General features: G+C 40.1%; 1 protein-coding gene and 1 long non-coding RNA gene across 2 annotated transcripts in view; both read left to right on the plus strand.

Moving 5' to 3' along the window:
• The window catches only part of LOC125887280 (pulmonary surfactant-associated protein D-like), a 31,926-nt gene continuing 7,068 nt past the window's right edge, over positions 1-24,858 (plus strand). Inside the window, exons 1-2 of the mRNA XM_049573979.1 lie at positions 1-52; positions 23,859-23,874. The gene's annotated coding sequence lies outside the window, so the exon portion shown is untranslated. The remainder of the gene's footprint in view (positions 53-23,858; positions 23,875-24,858) is intronic.
• LOC125887284 (uncharacterized) lies at positions 10,502-15,531 on the plus strand. The gene is made up of 4 exons (XR_007449158.1): positions 10,502-10,607; positions 11,514-11,529; positions 12,155-12,221; positions 15,514-15,531. It is a non-coding gene; the product is annotated as an uncharacterized LOC125887284 (long non-coding RNA).

A 24,858-nucleotide genomic window follows, 5' to 3' on the forward strand; every position in this document is an offset into this window, starting at 1 on the left:
TTAAAAGTAGTGAAGAAGTAGCTCATCCTGCACATCACTCCTCGTTCACACAGTGAGTTCCTTTTCTATTAAATTCATGACAATTCACAGCCTGAAAGTCATTTCTCTGTACGAGTTGGAAACCACAACACGTGGTCTCAACAATGAAAGCTTGTTCAGTTAAGTCTTATTAAACGCTATAATCTCTGTATCTACAGTAAGAAGGCCAAAGGGCAGCTAAATAATGTTAAATCATAATTAATATTTCCCTGGGTCCTGGGTCATTTTTAAAGTCTTAGAATGTTGGTTTGTGCAAAAATGGTAGTGGACAAGTGACAGCAAAACATGTTCAGATTTCCATCTTTTAGCCCAGGGTTCCTGCAGCTCAAGACAAGTTAGATTTAAAACTTTGACTTTTTTTTAAATGCCGCTCGGTATGAAATTTAAGACCAATTTTACAATAACCAAAACTGAAGGAAAAAACAAAACAAAAACAACTTGCCCAAATATTTATTGTTCGGTATATCATCAGTTTGTGGTCAAGCTAAAATTGTAGATGATCAACTTCAAATACTGAAAAATAATCATAATTTTCTAAAGTAGAACACATGGAAAACTATAAACAGATCATCAAAAAGATAGTATTTGGTTTGCCTTAAAAAAAAAAAAAATCTTGTTCATTTGTCCTTTGAATGGATGTGGTAAATGTATTTGCGTATTTGTTCCTCCATCCTGATCTGCCTGATATTAATGTGAAAGGGCATCTGGTTAATTATATAAAAACAAAAAGATCTTGCCAAGTTATTTGATATCTTAAAATGCAAAGTTATTAAAAATAATTTGTGATATCCTACTTTTCATGTACCAATTAAGGTCTTATTCTTAGACTGATGATTCCATTGACTTTTAAGACTTTTGAAGGATCCATAGGAACCCGACTTTAACAACAGTCTGGTCTCCCAAGTTTTAACTCTGCTTCTTTTTTTCTTTTTATTTCAGAGCTGAATCACTGCAGGTATTGTAACTGTTACTGTCACTGTTACCTAGTTGATTTCTAATTATACTCAAAAAAAACAAAACAAAAAAAGACAAAGGAAGACTTTCTTTCAATAAAGAGGAAAAAACTAAAAGAGGAGTAGATGATGAGAAACTGGTGTGACTGAGGATAAGAGAGGATGCTTGGAGATGGATAAAGAGATATGAGATGAAGGGAAAGTTCACCCCAAAATCAAAAGTACATTTTTTCCCTCCATTTTGTCAGTCTGGATTGTTTTGGTGTGAGTTGCCGTGTTTTGTCTGAAGCCATGTCTGCCTTCACTCTAGTTTTTGATGCTTTGAGCAACATAAGCAGCCACCGAGTTCCATTATATTCCAGGAGAGGCAGAAATCCCTACAGCTGATATATTCAACACTTGGCAACTCAAAACAAAACAATTTAGATTTTTGGGGTGAACTGTACCTCTGAGGGAAGGTGGTAAAAGGAGTTAAGTGAGAGAAGAGTTAAAAGGAGACAAAGAGATAAAGGGAGGTAAGTGAGCCCTTGAATCAGATTGTAATTATGTTTACTGATTTTAAATGTGTTAGCCACAAAATTCATTCACTGCTGATTACACTTCAGACTGTGTAAATAGTTCCACATTGATTTCATAACGCAATCATAGCCCCGAGCAGTGCGACAACCACAGACACAGACCACTATAGAATGACACATGGAGCCGTTTTTACTGTAGATGAAACTTCAAGTTGAGTTGTGGTAATGAAAACACAGACACCCGATTCATCCTCCTCTCCAAAGATTTACTGTCATTATCCAAGTTAGTAGATGAACTTGTTAGAAAAGTATCATGTCAGTATTATCACAGTTATGTTTAATATTTACCTAATCTACTACCACAAAATCTCACCTTCTCTGCTGATCTAATTTTTGTGACAATAAAGAAATTGTGGTTACAATAATTATTATGTTCTTCATTCTGAAGATGAGGATGATTCTTCTACTCTGCATCCTCTGCCTGATGACTTCTACTGCCCACAATCAGGCTGCAGGTAAATATGGTCCCTGAATCCCGCATGACACACTACAGGATGTTTTTATGATTACCATGCCAGAAAGAGCATGAATGCACCACCTTGGGTGATCTCATGGGGAAGCAGATGTAAACAAAATGGAGACTGGTGTGGTGCAACAACACGCTGCAATGTTAACAATGCTTTGAGGTGAGAAAAACAAAAGCAGAAGACCAAAACAGTCTGCATGAGAAAAACATCTATACAAAGTCTACTCTTCAGCGAAAACTGGAGGTAAAACTTTAACCGTCAGTTTAAATATCTGTCAACAGTAGTAAAGTTAGCCTCCATACTGATGTAATCATAAAAGTTATTATACAGATTTATAATTATCGGTCTGTGAGCAGCTTGGGAGGTTTAAGACTGGATCTGTTAAACTGTGACAGAAAAAGTGAAAAAACTAGAATTACTACCCCACGGTTTTATGCCTCTGTGCACCAGTTAAGTTTCTCTTACAGTTTACATCCATGTCTGAGAAAACATAGATGCTTCACACACAGAACTATACAATCAGCACAGTTTCAAGGTGGGCACGCAAAATTAGAGTCACCACTTCAGTATCTGACCAAATGTTTCATTACTATTATTTTATCCTATTTGACATTTGTGTTAAGTTTTGTCATAATTAGCATATAAATCCTTGACTTATGGCTAAAAACATATTTTGTGAGGTCACAGTGACCTTGACCTTTAACGACAAAATTCTAATCAGTTTATTCTTCATTCCAAGTGAACATTTGTGCCAGATTTGAAGAAATTCCTACAAGCAGTTCTTGAAATATCGTGTTCCAGAATGAGGTGGATGTACAGTATCTCACATAAGTGAGTACACCCCTCCCATTTTTGGAAATATTTTATTATATCTTTTCATGGGACAACACTATAGAAATGACACTTTGGTATAACTTAAAGTAGTCAGTGTACAGCTGGTATAGTAGTATAGATTTAGCTTCCTCTGAAAATTACTTAATCATCAACTTCACATTCATTTTCCTCAGCAAGGCAGTTGTCATCTACTAGGTGTGTTTTGGGTCATTATCATGTTGGAAAACTGCATTGCGGCTCAGTTTCCGAAGAGGGGCGATCATGCTCTACTTGGAATTCATGTTTCTCTAAATGAACCGAGCTCCCCAGAGCCGGCAGCACTCATGCAGCCCCAAACCATGATGCTGCCACCACTATACTTGACTGTAAGCAAGGGACAGTTGTCTTGGTGCTCTTTCAGCATGTGTGGCACCTTGGTGAAAACACACCTAGTAGATGACAACTGCCTTGCTGAGGAAGCTGAAGGTGAAGGTGATGGACTGGCCAAGTATTTATCCAGCCCTTAACTCACCTGTGCACCTGTGGGGCATCCTCAAGCTGAAGGTGAAGGAGCACAAAGTGTCTTCACATCCATCTCCTCGAGTGGGAGAGCATTCCTGAAGCAACCTGTGAGCTCTGGTGAATTCCATGCCCAAAAAAGTTAAGGCAGTGCTAGATAATAATGGTTGGCACATAAAATATTCACACTTTAGGCACAATTTGGACATGTTCACTGTGGGGTGTACTCACTTATGTTGCCAGCTGTTTAGATGTTGATGGCTGTGTTTTGAGTAATTTTCAGAGGAAGGTAAATCTATACTACTATACCAGCTGTACACTGACTGCTTTAAGTTATATCAAAGTGTCATTTCTATAGTGTTGTCCCATGAAAAGATATAATAAAATATTTCAAAAAATGGGAGGGGTGTACTCACTTGTGTGAGATACTGTAAGGTCATGAAGACATGCCCTTACATCCAGATGCATTCTTCGTACTATCTGGCGATTTTAACCATGTCTCTCTCTCCAAGACTTTGCCCACTTTTAAACAGTTTGTGAACTGCAGCACACGGGGCGACAGAACATTGGACCTCCTGTATGTGAATACATACAAATGTGCAGCGCTGCCCCCTCTTGGTCGTTCGGACCATGACATGGTTCATCTCTCCCCCACATACGTCCCAGCAGTGAAGAGACTGCCCATCAACGTCGGACAGTCTAAATGCTGGTCTGTGGAGACAGAGGAAGCACTTCAGGACTGTCTGGAGTCAACTGACTGGGAGGTTTTTTATAATGAGTATGGGGAGGATATTGATGGACTAACTGGATGTGTTACTGATTACATCAATTTCTGCATGAATGCACTGCCTTCGCCAGGAACATTCGATGCTTCCCCAAGAATAAACCCTGGGTGACCACCAGCCTAAAGGTCCTTTTAAATAACAAAAAGAGCATTCAGGGAGGACAGGGAAAAGCTAAGAAATTCAAACGGAACTGAGGGTGAAGAGTAGGCGGGACAAGGAGGCATACAGACGAAAACTAGCGAGCCAGCTGAAGCGGGGGTGGGTGAAGGAGGGCTGGGCTGGGATGAGGAACATCACGGGCATGAAGGGGAAGGGTGGTTCCCTACGGAGGAGGGGACCTAGGACCCGGATGAACTGAATAGGTTCTTTAATAGATTTGACTGACCGCACCAGGCCAGCCTGCCCCAGCCGGTGTGCTACCCTGTTCTGTCGAGCTCTAACTGTTTCCTCATCCCAGCTTTAAAAATGATCAGGAAAGCCAGCTCCATTACTGGAGCTGAGCTGATACAAATGCAGTGGGTTGGAAACCGCTCTCTCAAAAAATTGAGAGTGATCATCTCCAACCCCTCACACCCCCTTCATGCCCTGGGGGTTATTAATCTGAGCACCTTCTCCCACAGGCTGATGGCGCTGAGGTGCAGGACCGAGCGCTACAGGAGGTCCTTCATTCCGGCTGCCATCAGAAATTTTAATGCACTGTAATGTACTGCACTTTAGTTATTTATTTATTTATTACCTGGTATGTCTGTGGTTTTAACATATTTGATCATTAATTACTTTTAACTATCATGCCTGGTATTTTAGTATTTTCTTAGTGATTTTTTCTGTGGTGCATTGAACAAGTATTGTGTTGTCCTTTTTGGTTGCATGTAGTTGTGGCTAAGGTGTCGTTGCTGCAGCAACAAATCAATTTCCTGGAAAGGATCAATAAAGCTGATTTGATTTGACATCAACCTTTGACCCCTGACACCCAAAATCTAATCAGATGATTGTTGAGTCTCAGTGGACCTCTGTACCAAATATGAAGAAATTCCCCGTAGCCGTCCTTGAGATACTATGTTCACAAGAATGAGACAGATATGGTTACAGTGACCTTGACGTTCGATCCACAAACACCAAAAACTAATCAGTAAATCACTCAGTCCAAGTGGACATTTGTGCCAAATTTGAAGAAACTCCCTTGAGGTGTTCTTAAGAAATCGCTTAACATGGGTGGGACAGACGGACAACCCGGAAACATAATGCTGCCTCTGTACGGCTATCACCGGTGCAGAGTGTTTCCTTTTTCAGTTCAAGTTTTGTTTTCAATGCCAAAACTTACTGTCACTGTTCTAGCTCCATACCTTCCCTGCTCTTCCCAACAGGAGCACCTGGAACATATGGACCTCCTGGACCACCTGGACCACCTGGACCACCTGGACCTGCTGGACCATACGGACCTCCTGGAATGACTGGACGTCCTGGACCACCTGGACCTGCTGCATTCTGTGGACGAGGTTTAATATTTTCTAGATTTTAAAGAGCATATATACTGTTTATTGTATCAAATCATTTTCATCAACTGAGTAACTGCTGTTTGTCATTTAATAAAATGTAGGATGCAGCAGTTGTACAACCTGAGCAAGGTTCAGTCTTCATTGATACACAAAGAAATCTCAATACACACAGACTCACTCATAGTTTAGGAGATGTCAATAGATACACTAGGAGTGGACACATACACCGTGTCCAAGTTCACTATAATACTAACTTTTTTTTAAGGTATTTATTTTTGTTGAGGCTATGTCTGAGTGATATTTTTTCAACTCTTTTAAGCTCTGAGCCCATAATTTCTATGTCTTACACACAATGCAATTTAAAAGGGTCGATCTCACTCAGCAGGATCAGTGTACTCATCAAGATAAGAACAACATAACCTGTGACAACGGTTTCATGTCTGAGAAATTAACTGGCAATGTAATCAGGATAATCTAGGCTTGAGATTTCAGATGTTTACCAGAAAGCTTGTATTACAAACTGGGCATGAAATTGGAAAGATGTGGGTGATGTCCATGCACAGAGAGTCTAATGAAAGATGCCACTGAGCTGTCCAGTATTTTTGGAGTTTAACCTGTACTGGGACTAAAACTTGTGGTCTCATAAACTGTAGCAACACCTTGCCGACAGCCTGTTAGTCAAATGGCCCTGCCCTAAAATATGCATAACTTCCAAACCGTTTTTTGTACTAGGCTGTTAACATGTTTATTACTGCTGTACAGTTGAGCATTTTAACACGCGAGTCTGTGGGGATTTACCTGTTTTGGAATCAAGCCTCAAGTGGCCAGTCAAGGAACTGCAGATTTTGGCACATCTGCACTGGCTTTATTCTTGTTGAAATAAGTTGTGTTCATGCTAATGTTGTGCTTTTAATATTGCATCAGTATTTTGTTTTAAATGTATCTTTTATTCAGGGAGGATGTTGTCTGAGAAAAGAGCAATGAGAAATATTTTTAGTGAAATGCTGCAATATTTCCTCAATCTTAATGTATTTACATACAAACTGCATCATTATTGTGGAGGGGGGAAAACTGCAGATATTTCAACATGTTTTTCACCTGTGTATGAGGCTAAAAGAGAGTCCGATATTTAAATGTCAGAGCGACAAACATGTAAAATAAATGTGTTATGCAAAGACATCTGAGCAGAGCTCAAGGGCCAACATGACAACACAGTTTTGAGTGTAGAAAGTGTGTTATCACTGCTTCATTTATTCCTGATGTGTTGCATGTTGTTCTCTTTATTTTCAGCTATAAACTACGACTTTGTCAGCAGAGTTGGTCAGAAATAGTTTGTGTCCAACAATGAGATGGGCTCGTTCTCCAGGGCCGTTGAGTTCTGCTCCCAACAAGGCTTAGAGCTGGCTTTGCCCCAGAACGAGGAAGAGAACAACATACTGACTCATGTGTTTGTGGAAAGTAACGAGAACGCCTGGATCAACGTCAGCAATAAAGCAGTGGGGAATTTTAAGGCTGATATGAAAAACCAACATCTGGCCTTTACCAAATGGGGAGAAGGGCAGCCAGATAAATCCATCCAGGATACAGGCTGCACTATGCTGTCAGAAAACGGTGTCTGGAAAGTGACACCTGAATGCTCTCTGAATGCTTACATCATTTGTCAGATATAGAAAGTTCTTGTATCCAAGATGAGAAACAATTGCTCCTAGAAATAATAACTTTCACGTGTTGAATTTCCCAAAAACGATTATCTCATATCCTTGTCACTACTACAGACATGTATAATTGCATCATTAGCACTGCATTATTTCTGCTGCAAAGATGTATTCCTATATATAAAGGAGTTAAAGCAACAATATGATATAAGTATAGAAACAATGGTGAATTCTGAAGGCATTCAGTGTGTCACAATAAAGTGTACGGCAATGAAATAGTCTCATTTCATTCATTTCAAGACTCCTGGCAAATTATTTGCATTTTAACAAGATTGGTAACATGATAATCTGGACATTAAGTATAACTAAAGCAGCTGGCATCTAAGAAGTACTAAAAGTAGAGTCAATGACAGATGAATTGGGAAAGATCTTATAGATGACACATAGAACTCTTGTTGGATTCTGAGTATAAGGGTACATTTTGTTTCAGAGCTGAGAACACTACAATAGAACAAAGCTCATTCACGAATAAAAAAAAAAAAGGAAACAAGCATTCTCTGGGACAACAAAGGCTCCCATTCACTGTCTACAGAGCAGCTCCAGACTTTATACCCTATGACATCACAAGTTTGAGTCTCACTTCTCTGGTTTCTGGCTTTAAGAGACAGCAACTCATATTCACAAATATTGATTGAACTTTCCTTGGCCATAGAAATAATATATTAAAATTCTTAATTCAGGTGGTGTTCCCCTTTAATATGATACATCTGTGACCAGTACCAGCACAAAGATGGTTATATTCAGGAGATCCTTTTTTTAATTTGAACTAAAAATGCCTCATTATCATTCACTGCTTTATTTTTGTTGGTTTTAGCTCTTCCCATCTTAAAATCTCAGTGGGCCCTCTGTATATCAGAACTCAGATGGATTACAAAACTAAAACTAAACTCTGAAAACATCATCATCTGCAGTGGGCTGAAATAATGAATTCTTTCAATCTACAATCACAGAATTAAGTGAGATATTTCCAGCACTGATGATTCAACAATCATAAGTAAAGGTGGGAGTCACAGTCACTCACAATACAATGTTTACAATTATTTAACAATACACTTCCCACAACAGCGAAGGTATAACGACACAGCAATTCTGCAATACTTGATACATTGCAAGACAATCATCTACAAGACATTACCACATCTGTGTAACTAAAGACAAAATACTCCTAAAAAGGCACACACACACACACACACACACACACACACACACAAACACACACACAAACACACACGTACAATTATGAGTGTCAGTGCCTTCCTCCATGACAGCTTCTTTTTCATTACTACATAATCGCTTTCCCCTGGCTTTTAAAAGGAATAGGAGATGACACTGGTCAGTTGAGTTCATGCTATGTCCAAAATACACCTATGATTAACTGAGGGACTAAATACGACCCCTTTGTCCCTTACGTCTTAGGGTGCTTTTACACCTGCCCTGTCTGGTTCGGTTCGATCAAACTCAAGTTCGTTTGCCCCCTAAGTGCAGTTCATTTGGGCAGGTGTGAACACAGCAATAACACTCACTTCTTGAAGAGGCAGTCTCAGTCTGGTTACAAACGAAATTTGTGGTGAGAAAGTGCTCCGACCTGGATCTGAACCAACTGCAGTCACATGACACATTGTTTGGGTTAAACATGAGCATGTTACAGTCCTGGAGGATTATTAATGTGCACCTCCTCCTGTACTGCCTTAATATGCACATTCAGCACATCCAATGCATCAAAACATTGTTTTCTAGTTGGAGCCGCGCCTCGTTTTCAAACTGTATGGTTTGACTAAAATGAACAATGACAGCAAAATAGTCCACGATGAGCAGCGCTAAAATCAACATGTGTAGTTGTCCCTCCATTGTGACATTAGAAAGTGTCACATTTATCTTGCAAGTGTACTCTTCTTCAACGTTTTGATTACTTCCTGGATTTTTCCTGCATGGAAATTCTGACCAATCAAGAGCAGCTTTCTCTCACAAGGCATTTGATCTGGTCTGCTTCTAAATGCTGCTGTGAGAACACAAACAAACTCTAGGCAATAATACAACTTTGTAACAAAATGAGTCCCTGATTCAGACCAAAGCAAGACAACTCGAGGTCTAAAAGCATGCTTACGTTGCACCCAGATTTGGGCCATTTCACTAGAAAAGTGGAGTTGGACTTGCCCGAAATGCACTTGCATCCTGCACTTCAGAACATGCACTCTAAATCACTTAAATAGTGTTACTTTATTTTGCAATGCATCTTAATTATTCAAGGTATAACTGATGTTTTATGAAATTCTGTGATCTCACAATAAATATTCCAGTTATTTGGGACACTTTTCCTGAGCCACACAAATGTGCTAGCCTTGTGCAGTCAGCCCCATGTCCACAGCACACATAAATGCTCTGGCTTGTTTAGATTTCTGTAAACCAACCACAATTGTCTAGTGAGGCACAAAGTCCAGAATGGTGCCTCTGCAAAATACTGCCAGAGGGGAAATTGTTTTGGTGGAACATTTGCACGTGAGGAGGTGAGCACTATCAAAAGAAAATGCAACAGAAAAAAACAGTATCAGATGAATGTGACTGTGACATTCAACTTCTACTGATAAAGAAAGACATAATTTGATAACAAAGCAGACATGCCTTATACATTCCAAATCAACGTCACAACTGGCCATTTTCAGTGTCTACGTTGGTAGCTCAGAGGTTGTAATTGCTGTTTCCTGTAGCTAAGAACATTTGTCAAAACAGTAACAGATAGCAGAAGGAAGGGAGAAAGTCAGCCTAAATATCCTGCAAATGGCAGGTAAAGGCCATAGTCATAGTCCACATCCAGTGAGTCAGACTACTGCTGTGCTAACTCCAGATCTGTGTTTCAAACGTGAGGCAGCAGATATTGCTGAAGTTGTAATAAACATCACAGCCCTCTACACTGAAGTGTGTCCACTGGCAATGCTCTGCTGCAACAGGACAAAAAACAAACAAACAAAAAAGGACAAACAAACAAACAGTGGCCACTAGATGTAACTTCAATTCTGTGAGTATGAGGACTGCATGGAGAGGAAGAAGATACAAGAGTGCACATGGAGGCAGTTGAGAGACATGACACCCTGACCTGATTATCATAGTTAATCATCTCTCTCTCAACATCCGTTATAAACTCTGGACTGAATTTCTACATACACACTTCACTACTTTCTTTATCACTTTTCTTTAAAAGTAGTGAAGAAGTAGCTCATCCTGCACATCAACTCCTCGTTCACACAGTGAGTTCCTTTGCTATTAAATTCATGACAATTCACAGCCTGAAAGTCATTTCTCTGTACGAGTTAGAAACCACAACATGTGGGCTCAACAATGAAAGCTTGTTCAGTTAAGTCTTATTAAAAGCTATAATCTCTGTATCTACAGTAAGAAGGCCAAAGGGCAGCCAAATAATGTTATATCATAATTAATATTTCCCTGGGTCCTGGGTCATTTTTTAAATTCTTAGAATGTTGGTTTGTGCAAAAATGGTAGTAGACAAGTGACAGCAAAACATGTTCAGGTTTCCATCTTTTAGCCCAGGGTTCCTGCAGCTCAAGACAAGTTAGATTTAAAACTTTATGGCTTTTTTAATGCCACTCAATATGAAATTTTAGGCCAATTTTGCAATAACCAAAACTGAAGGAAAAACAAAACAAAAACAAATTTTCACAAATATTTATTGTTAGGTATATCATCAGTTTTTGGTCAAGCTAAAATGGTAGATGATCAACTTTAAATACCGAAAAATAATTTTCTAAAGTAGAACACATGAAAACTATAAACAGATCATCAAAAAGACAGTATTTGATTTGCCTTAAAAAAAAATGTTGTTCGTTTGTCCTTTGAATGGATGTGGTAAATGTATTTGCGTATTTGTTCCTCCATCCTGATCTGCCTGATATTAATGTGAAAGGGCATCTGGTTAATTATATAAAAACAAAAATATCTTGCCAAGTTATTTGATATCTTAAAATGCAAAGTTTTAATGGTGATATCCTACTTTTCATGTACCAATTAAGGTCTTATTCTTAGACTAATGATTCCATTGACTTTCAAGACTTTTGAAGGATCCATAGGAATGCGGCTTTAATGACAGTCTGGCCTCCCAAGCTTTAACTCTGCCTCTTTTTTTCTTTTTATTTCAGCACGGAATCGCAGAAGGTATTGTAACTGTTACTGTCACTGTTACCTAGTTGATTTCTAATTATACTCAAAAAAAAGAAACAAAAAAAAACAAAGGAAGACTTTCTTTCAATAAAGAGGAAAAAACTAAAAGAGGAGTAGATGATGAGAAACTGGTGTGACTGAGGATAAGAGAGGATGCTTGGAGATGGATAAAGAGATATGAGATGAAGGGAAAGTTCACCCCAAAATCAAAGTACATTTTTCCTCCATTTTGTCAGTCTGGATTGTTTTGGTGTGAGTTGCTATTTTGTCTGAAGCCATGTCTGCCTTCACTCTAGTTTGATGCTTTGAGCAACATAAGCAGCCACCTAGTTCCATTATATTCCAGGAGAGGCAGAAATTACAGCTGATATATTCAACGCTTGGCAACTCAAAACAAAACAATTTAGATTTTTGGGTGAACTGTACCTCTGAAAGGTGGTAAAACTGAGAGAACAAAGGAGACAAGATACAAGGTAAGTGAGCATGTCAGTATTATCACAGTTATGTTTAATATTTACCTAATCTACCTACCACAAAATCTCACCTTCTCTGCTGATCTAATTTTTGTAACAATAAAGAAATTGTGGTTCCAATAATTATTATGTTCTTCATTCTGAAGATGAGGATGATTCTTCTACTCTGCATCCTCTGCCTGATGACTTCTACTGGCCACAATCAGGCTGCAGGTAAATATGGTCCCAGTCCTGATGACACACTACAGGATGTTTTATGATTACCATGCCAGAAAGAGCATGAATGCACCACCTGGGTGATCTCATGGGGAAGCAGATGTAAACAAAATGGAAACTGGTGTGCAACAACACACTGTAATGTTAACAATGCTTTGAGGTGAGAAAACAAAAGCAGAAGACCAAAATAGTCTGCATGAGAAAACATCTAAAAAGTCTACTCTTCAGCGAAAACTGGAGGTAAAACTTTAACCGTCAGTTTAAATATCCGTCAACAGTAGTAAAGTTAGCCTCAAGAGCTAGAGTGTTTACCCTTGCTTGGCAACATTGTCAGCTGCTCCATACTGATGTAATCATAAAAGTTATTATACAGATTTATAATTATCGGTCTGTGAGCAGCTTGGGAGGTTTAAGACTGGATCTGTTAAACTGTGACAGAAAAAGTGAAAAAACTAGAATTACTACCCCACGGTTTTATGCCTCTGTGCACCAGTTAAGTTTCTCTTACAGTTTACATCCATGTCTGAGAAAACATAGATGCTTCACACACAGAAGAACTATACAATCAGCACAGTTTCAAGGTGGGCACGCAAAATTAGAGTCACCACTTCAGTATCTGACCAAATGTTTCATTATTATTATTTTATCCTATTTGACATTTGTGTTAAGTTGTGTCATAATTAGCATGTAAATCCTTGACTTATGGCTAAAAATATATTTTGTGAGGTCACAGTGACCTTGACCTTTAACGACAAAATTCTAATCAGTTTATTCTTCATTCCAAGTGAACATTTGCGCCAGATTTGAAATTCTCAAGCAGTTCTTGAAATATCTGTTCCAGAATGAGGTGGATACAGTATCTCACATAAGTGAGTACACCTCCATTTTGGAAATATTTTATTATATCTTTTCATGGGACAACACTATAGAAATGACACTTTGGTATAACAAAGTAGTCAGTGTACAGCTGGTATAGTAGTATAGATAGCTTCCTCTGAAAATTACTTAATCATCAACTTCACATTCATTTTCCTCAGGCAGTTGTCATCTACTAGGTGTGTTTATCACATCATGTTGCCATGGCTCAGTTTCAAGAGGGGCGATATGCTCACTTGAATTCATGTTTAAATGAACTGAGCTCCCAGAGCTGCAGCACTCATGCAGAAACCATGATGCTGCCACCACTATACTTGACTGTAAAGGGACAGTTGTCTTGGTGCCAGCATGTGTGGCACCTGGTGAAACACACCTAGATGACAACTGCCTTGCTGAGGAAGCTGAAAGGTGATGGACAACCAAGATTTATCCAGCCCTTAACTCACCTGTGCACCCACATCCTCAAGCTGTGAAGAGCCAAAGTGTCTTCACATCCATCTCCTCAGTGGGAGCATTCCTGAAGCAACTCAGAGCTCTTGACCATGCCCAAAAAGTTAAGGCAGAGATAATAATGGTTGCACATAAAATATTCACACTTTAGGCACAATTTGGACATGTTCACTGTACTCACTTATGTTGCCAGCTGTTTAGATGTTGATGGCTGTGTTATAATTCAGAGGAAGGTAAATCTATACTACTATACAGCTGTACATTTGACTGTTTTAAGTTATACAAAGTGTCATTTCTATAGTGGTCCCATGAAAGATATAATAAAATATTTCAAAATGATGTACTCACTTCAGGTGAGATACTGTAAGGTCATGAAGACATGCCCTTACATCCAGATGCATTCTTGACATCTGGCGATTTTAACCATGTCTCTTTAAGACTTTGCCCACTTTTTAAATGAACTGCAGCATCCACCAGAACATTGGACCTCCTGTATGTGAATACATACAAATGTGCAGCGCTGTCCTCTGGTCGCCACACATGGTTCATCTCTCCCCATACGTCCCAATGAAGAGACTGCCCATCAACGTCGGACAGTCTAAATGCTGGTCTGTGGAGACAGAGGAAGCACTTCAGGACTGTCTGGAGTCAACTGACTGGGAGGTTTTTTATAATGAGTATGGGGAGGATATTGATGGACTAACTGGATGTGTTACTGATTACATCAATTTCTGCATGAATGTAATCGTGTCTCCAAACATCTGATGCTTCCCAAGAATAAACCAGACCACCAGCCTAAAGGTCCTTAAATAACAAAAAGAGCATTCAGAGGGGACAGGGAAAAAGCAAAGAAATACAAAGGGAACTGAGTGAAGATTAGACAAGGAGGCATACAGACTAAAACTAGAGAGCCAGCTGCAGCGGGTGGTGAAGGAGGTCTGCTGATGAGGAACATCACGGGCATGAAAATGGTTCTCTACCATGACCAGGACTACCCATGAACTGAATAGGTTCTTTAATAGATTTGACACAACCAGGCCAGCCTGCCCCCAGCCGGTGTACCCTGTTCTGTCCCAGCCTAACTGTTTCATCCCAGCTTTAAAAATGATCAGAAAGCCAGCCCATTACTGGAGCTGAGCTGCATACAGTCGGTTGGAGAGAAACCGCTTTCTCAAATTGAGAGATCATCTCCAACCTCACACCCCTTCATGCCCTGTTATTAATCTGAGCACCTTCTCCCACAGGCTGATGGCGCTGAGGTGCAGGACCGAGCGCTACAGGAGGTCCTTCATTCCGGCTGCCATCAGAAATTTTAATGCACTGTAATGTACTGCACTTTAGGTATTTATTTATTTATTACCTGGTATGTCTGTGGTTTTAACATATTTGATCATTAATTACTTTTAACTATCATGCCTGGTATTTTAGTATTTTCAGTGATTTTTCTGTGGTGCATTGAACAAGTATTGTTGTCCTTTTTGGTTGCATGTAGTTGTGGCATGCATGTGCAGCAACAAATCAATTTCCTGGAAAGGATCAATAAAGCTGATTTGATTTGACATCAACCTTTGACCCCTGACACCCAAAATCTAATCAGATGATTGTTGAGTCTCAGTGGACCTCTGTACCAAATATGAAGAAATTCAGTCTTGAGATACTATGTTCACAAGAATGAGACAGATATGACAGTGACCTTGACGTTTGATCCACAAACACCAAAAACTAATCAGTAAATCACTCAGTCCAAGTGGACATTTGTGCCAAATTTGAAGAAACTCCCTTGAGGTGTTCTTAAGAAATCGCTTAACATGGGTGGGACAGACGGACAACCCGAACACATAATGCCTCTGGCCACGGCTATCACCGGTGCAGAGTGTTTCCTTTTTCAGTTCAAGTTTTGTTTTCAATGCCAAAACTTACTGTCACTGTTCTAGCTCCATACCTTCCCTGCTCTTCCCAACAGGAGCACCTGGAACATATGGATTTGGACCACCTAATGATTTGTCAGAAGCTGGACAATGGTCCTGGAATGACTGGATATACTGGACCTGGACCACCTGGACCACCTGCATTCTGTGGACGAGGTTTAAAATTTTCTATGTTCAAAGAGCATAGACACTGTTAATTGTATCAAATCATTTTCACCAACTGAGTAACTGCTGTTTGTCATTTAATAAACTGTAGGATGCAGCAGTTGTACAACCTGAGCAAGGTTCAGTCTTCACTGATACACAAAGAAATCTCAATACACACAGACTCACTCATTGTTTAGGAGATGTCAATAGATACACTAGGAGTGGACACATACACCAAGTTCACTATAATACTAACTTTTTTAAGGTATTTATTTTTGTTGAGGCTATGTCTGAGTGATATTTTTCAACTCTTTAAGCTCTGAGCCCATAATTTCTATGTCTTACACACAATGCAATTTAAAAGGGTCGATCTCACTCAGCAGGATCAGTGTACTCATCAAGGTAAGAACAACATCCTGTGACAACGGTTTCATGTCTGAGAAATTAACTGGCAATGTAATCAGGATAATCTAGGCTTGAGATTTCAGATGTTTACCAGAAAGCTTGTGTTACAAACTGGGCATGAAATTGGAAAGATGTGGGTGATGTCCATGCACAGAGAGTCTAATGAAAGATGCCACTGACTTGTCCAGTATTTTTGGAGTTTAACCTGTACTGGGACTAAAACTTGTGGTCTCATAGACTGTAGCAACACCTTGCCGACAGCCTGTTAGTCGAGTGGCCCTGCCCTAAAATATGCATAACTTCCAAAACCATTTGTTGAACCAGGCTGTTAACATGTTTATTACTGCTGTACAGTTGAGCATTTTAACACGCGGGTCTGTGGGGATTTCCCCTGTTTTGGAATCAGCCTCAAGTGGCCAGTCAAGGAACTGCAGATTTTGGCACATCTACATTGGCTTTATTCTTCAGCCTTGGAGGTTGCCACTTGGTTTTAACTAATGCTTACTTTTATTGATGAATAATTTGTCCATGTTTTTTTGTAATTTTGTTAGTTTCAATCAATTAATCATTCAAACTACATTTAGTCTGAGACACTTTGGTCTCAGTGCATACATGAGAGAAAAGAGTGAAAATTGAGCCAGTTCTGGTTTACTCAACATTCAGCGTATTCAGAGAAGGAAAAAAAAGACAAATTAACTTGTGCAAGAAGTGAAGATGAAACTTTTCATTTGTAGAAGGTGCACATGTGACAGTGTGGACTCAGATCCAACTTACTACCCGTTTGGTAACTGAACTTAATCTGTTTCATCCAGATATCTTTGGCCCTATTATGGAGGAACTTGAAACCTTAAAGAAGAGCCTTGCGAAGGTCAAGCTGAGTAAGTATCCTATTCAATCATTACAAAGGAGTGTTACAAGGAATGAGAACATGTGGAAAGAGATTAGTTATAGTTGTTAATGAGACACTGCTGTGTGTGATTTCTTGTTGAAATAAGTTGTGTTCATGCTAATGTTGTGCTTTTAATATTGCATCAGTATTTTGTTTTAAATGTATCTTTTATTCAGGGAGGATGTTGTCTGAGAAAGGAGCAATGAGAAATATTTTTAGTGAAATGCTGCAATATTTCCTCAATCTTAATGTATTTACATACAAACTGCATCATTATTGTGGAGGGGGGAACTGCAGATATTTCAACATGTTTTTCTTTTGAACATCAAAGCCAGAAAAAAAGACTGTTTTTCACCTGTGTATGAGGCTAAAAGAGAGTCTGATATTTTAATGTCAGAGGAACAAACATGTAAAATAAATGTGTTATGCAAAGACATCTGAGCAGAGCTCAAGGGCCAACATGACAACACAGTTTTGAGTGTAGAAAGTGTCTTATCACTGCTTCATTTATTCCTGATGTGTTGCATGTTGTTCTCTTTATTTTCAGCTATAAACTACGACTTTGTCCGCAGCGTTGGTCAGAAATACTTTGTGTCCAACAAGGAGATGGGCTCGTTCTCCAGGGCCGTTGAGTTCTGCTCCCAACAAGGCTTAGAGCTGGCTTTGCCCCAGAACGAGGAAGAGAACAACATACTGACTCAAGTGTTTGTGGAAAGTAACGAGAACGCCTGGATCAACGTCAGCAATAAAGCAGTGGGGAATTCTGAGGCTGATATGAAAAACCAACATCTGGCCTTTACCAAATGGGGAGAAGGGCAGCCAGACAAGTCCATCCAGGATACAGGCTGCACTATGCTGTCAGAAAACGGTGTCTGGAAAGTGACACCTGAATGCTCTCTGAATGCTTACATCATTTGTCAGATATAGAAAGTTCTTGTATCCAAGATGAGAAACAATTGCTCCTAGAAATAATAACTTTCACATGTTGAATTTCCCCAAAACGATTATCTCAGATCCTTGTCACTACTACAGACATGTATAATTGCATCATTAGCACTGCATTATTTCTGCTGCAAAGATGTATTCCTATATATAAAGGAGTTAAAGCAACAATATGATATATGTATAGAAACAATGGTGAATTCTGAAGGCATTCAGTGTGTCACAATAAAGTGTACGGCAATGAAATAGTCTCATTTCATTCATTTCAAGACTCCTGGCAAATTATTTGCATTTTAACAAGATTGGCAAAATAACAATCTGGACATTAAGTATAACTAAAGCAGCTGGCATCTAAGAAGTACTAAAAGTAGAGTCAATGACAGATGAATTGGGAAAGATCTTATAGATGACACATAGAACTCTTGTTGGATTCTGAGTATAAGGGTACATTTTGTTTCAGAGCTGAGAACACTACAATAGAACAAAGCTCATTCACGAAAAAAAGGAAACAAGCATTCTCTGGGACAACAAAGGCTCCCATTCACTGTCTACAGAGCAGCTCCAGACTTTATACCCTATGACATCACAAGTTTGAGTCTCACTTCTCTGGTTTCTACTAAAACTAAACTCTGAAAACATCATCATCTGCAGTGGGCTGAAATAATGAATTCTTTCAATCTACAATCACAGAATTAAGTGAGATATTTCCAGCACTGATGATTTAACAATCATAAGTAAAGGTGGGAATCACAGAGTCACTCACAATACAATTATTTAACAATACACTTCCCATAATAGTGAAAGTATAACGAGACAGCAATTCTGCAATACTTGATACACTGCAAGACAATCATCTACAAGACATTACCACATCTGTGTAACTAAAGACAAAATACTCCTAAAAAGGCAGGCACACACACACACACACACACACACACACACACACACACACACACACACACACGTACAATTATGAGTGTTAGTGGCTTCCTCCATGACAGCTTCTTTTTCATTACTACATAATCGCTTTCCCCTGGCTTTTAAAAGGAATAGGAGATGACACTGGTCAGTTGAGTTCATGCATGTCCAAAAATACACCTATGATTAACTGAGGGACTAAATACGACCCCTTTGTCCCTTACGTCTTAGGGTGCTTTTACACCTGCCCTGCCTGGTTCGGTTCAATCGAACTCAACTTCGTTTGCCCCCTAAGTGCAGTTCATTTGGGCAGGTGTGAACACAGCAATAACACTCACTTCTTGAAGAGGTGGTTTCAGTCTGGTTACAAACGAACTCCGGCGCGGTTCATTTTTGGTGAGAAAGTACTCCAACCAAAATCACACTCACACTCCTCAGCCTACCCGGTAAGGTCTACGCCAGGGTGCTGGAGAAGAGGGTCCGGTCGATAGCTGAACCTCGGATTGAGGAGGAGCAATGTGGTTTTCGTCCCGGACGCGGAACCGTGGACCAGCTCTTTGCCCTCGCCAGGGTGCTGGAGGGGGCATGGGAGTTCGCCCAACCAGTCCACATGTGTTTTGTGGATTTGGAGAAGGCTTACGACCGTGTCCCCAGGGGCATCCTCTGGGGGGTGCTCCAGGAGTATGGGGTTGGTGGCCCTCTGCTAAGGGCCATCCAGTCCCTGTACCAAAGGAGCACGAGTCTGGTTCGCGTGGTTGGCAGCAAGTCGGACCTGTTCCTGGTGAGGGTTGGACTCCGCCAGGGCTGCCCTTTGTCACCGGTTCGGTTCATAACTTTTATGGACAGAATTTCTAGGCGCAGCCGAGGGGTGGAGGGTGTCAGGTTCAGTGACGGGAGGATCTCGTCCCTGCTATTTACGGATGACGTGGTCCTCCTAGCTCCATCGAACAGTGACCTCCAGCTCTCGCTGGGATGGTTCGCAGCTGAGTGTGAAGCGGCTGGGATGAGAATCAGCACCTCCAAGTCTGAGGCCATGGTCCTCAGCCAGAAAAGGGTGGATTGCCCACTCCAGGTCGGGGGGGAGGTCCTGCCTCAGGTGGCGGAGTTTAAGTATCTCGGGATCTTGTTCACGAGTGAGGGTAGGATGGAGTGGGAGATTGACAGGCGGATTGGGGCGGCGTCAGCAGTGATGCGGATGCTTAACCGGTCCGTTGTGGTGAAAAGGGAGCTTAGCCAGAAAGCGAAGCTCTCGATTTACCGGTCGATCTACGTTCCAACCCTCACCTATGGTCACGAGCTCTGGGTAGTGACCGAAAGAACGAGATCGCGAGTACAAGCTGCCGAAATGAGTTTCCTCCGCAGGGTGGCTGGGCTCAGCCTTAGAGATAGGGTGAGGAGCTCAGACATCCGGGAGGGACTCGGAGTAGAGCTGCTGCTCCTCCACATCGAGAGGAGCCAGTTGAGGTGGTTCGGGCATCTGGTAAGGATGCCTCCCGGACGCCTCCCTTGGGAGGTATTTCGGGCATGTCCAACCAGGAGGAGACCTCGGGGCCGCCCCAGAACACACTGGAGGGATTACATCGCCCGGCTGGCCTGGGAACGCCTCGGGGTTCCCTCGGAAGAGCTGACAGAGGTGGCTGGGGAAAGGACTGTCTGGGCTTCTTTGCTGAGGCTACTGCCCCCGCGACCCGGACCCGGATAAGCAGAGGACGACGAGACGAGACGAGACGAAAGTCCTCCAACCTCGATCTCAACCGACTGCAGTCACATGACACATTGTTTGGGTTAAACATGAGCATGTTACAGTCCTGGAGGATTATTAATGTGCACCTCCGCCTGTACTGTCTTAATGTGCACATTCAGCACATCCAATGCATCAAAACATTGTTTTCTAGTTGGAGCCGCGCCTCGTTTTCAAACTGTATGGTTTGACTAAAATGAACAATGACAGCAAAATAGTCCACGATGAGCAGCGCTAAAATCAACCTGTGTAGTTGTCCCTCCATTGTGACATTAGAAAGTGTCACATTTATCTTGCAAGTGTACTCTTCTTCAATGTTTTGATTACTTCCTGGATTTTTCCCACATGGAAATTCTGACCAATCAAGAGCAGCTTTCTTTCGCAAGGCATTTGTTCTGGTCCGCTTGTAAATGCTGCCTTGAGAACACAAACCAACTCTAGGCAATTATAAAACTTTGTAACAAAAGTAGTCCCTGATTCAGACCTCCAGCTCTCAAGCAAGACAACTCGAGGTCTAAAAGCATGTTTACTTTGCCCCCAGATTTGTGCCATTTCACTAGAAAAGTGGAGTTGGACCTGCCCTACATGCACTTGCACCCTGCACTTCAGAACATGCGCTCTAAATCACTTAAATAGGGCCCAATGACTCAGTAGCAGGGTGGAGAAAGTTTGCGATGGTTCTGATTCAAAAAGGTGGTTGGAAAAAAGTCTTGAGCTCATTTTTTCAGTCAGTGGTTTAGGAGGGAATTTCTTAAATGGTGTCATTATGTGTATGCTTCAAGCTGTTAGGTGTGAGAGTGAGAGCTGTTTTACTGACCCAGCTCCATGAATCACGTGTCTTCAGAGAACATTATGTCTGCTGCATTTGTAAAACTGATGTCTAAGTCTCTGTTACTTTATTTTTCAATGCATCTTAATTATTCAAGGTATAACTGATGATTTTTATGAACTGTCAGAGGGGAACTTGTTTTGGTGGAACATTTGCACGTGAGGAGGTGAGCACTATCATTAAAAAGGCTAATTTGACGCAAAAGAAAATGCAACAGAACAAAAACAGTATCAGATGAATGTGGACTGTGACATTCAACTTCTACTGATAAAGAAAGACACATAATTTGATAACAAAGCAGACATGCCTTATAGCACGTTCCAAATCAACATCACAACTGGCCATTTGCAGTGTCTACGTTGTTAGTTCAGAGGTTGTAATTGTTATTTCCTGTAGCTAAGAACATTTGTCAAAACAGTAACAGATAGCAGAAGGAAGGGAGAAAGTCAGCCTAAATATCCTGCAAATGGCAGGTAAAGGCCATAGTCATAGTCCACATCCAGTGAGTCAGACTACTGCTGTGCTAACTCCAGATCTGTGTTTCAAACGTGAGGCAGCAGATATTGCTGAAGTTAATAAACATCACAGCCCTCTACACTGAAGTGTTTCCACTGGCAACGCTCTGCTGCAACAGGACAAAAAAAAAAGAAAGAAAAACCACACTAAAAAAAAGGACAAGCAAAAAAAAACAGTTTCCACTTGATGTAACTTCAATTCTATGAGTATGAGAACTGCATGGAGAGGAAGAAGATACGAGAGTGCACTTGGAGGCGGTTGAAAGACATGACACCCTGACCTGATTATCAAAGTTAATCATCTCTCTCTCTCTCAACATCTGTTATAAACTCTGGACTGAATTTCTACATACACTATTCACGACTTTCTTTATCACTTTTCTTTAAAAGTAGTGAAGAAGTAGCTCATCCTGCACATCACTCCTCGTTCACACAGTGAGTTCCTTTGCTATTAAATTCATGACAATTCACAGCCTGTAAGTCATTTCTCTGTACGAGTTAGAAACCACAACACGTGGTCTCAACGATGAAAGCTTGTTCAGTTAAGTCTTATTAAAAGCTATAAGCGGGTTAGATATGAACACATCTCTGTATCTACAGTAAGAAGGTCAAAAGACAGCCAAATAATGTTATATCATAATTAATATTTCCCTGGGTCCATCTGTGTATCTACAGTAGAGCTTAGATCGGGCCCAAAAAATCCAGCCCGACCCGGCCCGAGCACGTGCACGTTATTTCCGGGACCAGCCCAGCCCGTCCAATTAACTGTAATTATGGGCCCGAGCCCGATTTAAACCCGACATTTTTCAATAAGTTGGCTGTTACAATTAAGAGTATTAAACCACAATTCTTGTTATTTTAATGACAGAAATATAGTATCTTGATGAATGGTGCAACACAGAAGCATGATTATGTAATAAAACAGGTGTTTATTTTAGGATCCCAAGGTCAAACAAAAAAAATGAACAGTCATCTATAACATACAAGATGAACAAAAACTAACTTCGTACAGCCTCGGTCAGGCTGTGCGCGCACAATGTTGCAACATTGTAATTAATTTTGTTGTAACTTTATGTGCCATATTAATTTTACTTTTTATAATACACAGTCTATATGCCTGCCGGGCTCGGGCAGAAAATCTATGCTCTAATCTACAGTAAGAAGGTCAAAAGACAATAATGTTATATCATAATTAATATTTCCGTGGGTCCTGGGTCATTTTTAAATTCTTAGAATGCTGTTTTGTGCAACAATGGTAGTGGACAAGTGACAGCAAAACATGTTCAGATTTCCATCTCCAGCAGCTCAAGACAAGTTAGGTTTAAAACTTTATGACTTTTTTAATGCCACTCGGTATGAAATTTCAGGCCAATTTTACAATAACCAAAATTGAAGGAAAAAAACAAAACAAAAAATATGATCAAAAAACTAATTTGCCCAAATATTTATTGTTATATATAACATTACTTTTTGGTCAAGTTGAAATGGTAGATAATCAACTTCACACACTGAAAAACAAAATCATTATTTTCAGTGCAACACATGGAAAACTAAGAACATATCAAAAAGATAGTATTGTAGAATAGTATTAAACAAAAAAATCTTGTTCATTTGTCCTTTGAATGGATGTGGTAAATGTATTTGCATATTTCTTCCTCTATCCGGATCTGCCTGATATTAATGCCAGAGGGCAACTGGTAAATTATCTAAAAAAAATAAAAATAAAAAAAAAAGACTGATCTTGCCAAATTATTTTATATTTTAAAATGCAATGTTATTGAAAATAATTTGCAATATCCTACTTTTCATGTCTTAGGATTTTAAAGACTTTGGAAAGATGAATTTAAGACATTTTAATACTAATTAAGGTCTTATTCTTAGACTAATGATTCCATTGACTTTTTAGACTTTTGAAGGATCCATAGGAACCCGGCTATAACGACAGTCTGCTCTCCCAAGCTTTAACTCTGCCTCTTTTTTTCTTTTTATTTCAGAGCTGAATCGCTGAAGGTATTGTAATTTTTATTTCAGTTTTACCCCAGACTTCCCCCCACCGGCTTCTACAAGACAAATTAGTTGCACTTAAAAGTCCTTTCCTTGTGATTAAGGCTGTGAGAGCCAAAACTTTTATCAAATTTATGACATGTTTACTGTTAACTAGTTGATTTCTAATGATACTAAAGAAAAACAAGCACAAGAAGACTTTCTTTCAAAAGTACTCACAGGCAGGACGAGAATAGAAAGAGGAAAAAAACTTAAAAAGAGTAGATGATAAGAAACTGGTGTGACTGAGGATAGGAGAGGATGCTTGGAGATGGATAAAGAGAGATATGAGATGAAGGAAAAGTTCACCCCAAAATCAAAAGTACATTTTTTCCCCTCCATCTTGTCAGTCTGGATTGTTTTGGTGTGAGTTGCCGTGTTTTGTCTGAAGAGATGTCTGCCTTCACTCTAGTTTTTGATGTTTTGAGCAACATAAGCAGCCACCGAGTTCCATTATATTCCAGGAGAGGCAGAAATCCCTACAGCTGATATATTCAACACTTGGCAACTCAAAACAAAACAATCTAGATTTTTGGGGTGAACTGTACCTCTGAGGGAAGGTGGTAAAAGGAGTTAAGTGAGAGAAGGGTTAAAAGGAGACAAAGAGATAAAGGGAGGTAAGTGAGCCCTTGAATCAGATTGTAATTTTATACTGATTTTAAATGTTTCAATAGCCCCCAAATGTAGTTAAAATTCACTGCGATTACACTTCAGACTGTGGTAATTATGGTTTTAGTTCCACATTGATTTCATAACGCAATCATAGCCCCGAGCAGTGCGACAACCACAGACACAGGCCGCTACAGAATGACACATGGAGGCGTTTTTACTGTAGATGAAACTTCAAGTTGAGTTGTGGTAATGAAAACACAGACACCCGATTCATCCTCCTCTCCAAAGATTTACTGTCATTATCCAAGTTAGTAGATGAACTTGTTAGAAAAGTATCAT

This window comes from Epinephelus fuscoguttatus, linkage group LG4 (genome assembly GCF_011397635.1).
Source record: "Epinephelus fuscoguttatus linkage group LG4, E.fuscoguttatus.final_Chr_v1".
NCBI classification, from domain to species: Eukaryota; Metazoa; Chordata; class Actinopteri; order Perciformes; family Serranidae; genus Epinephelus; species Epinephelus fuscoguttatus.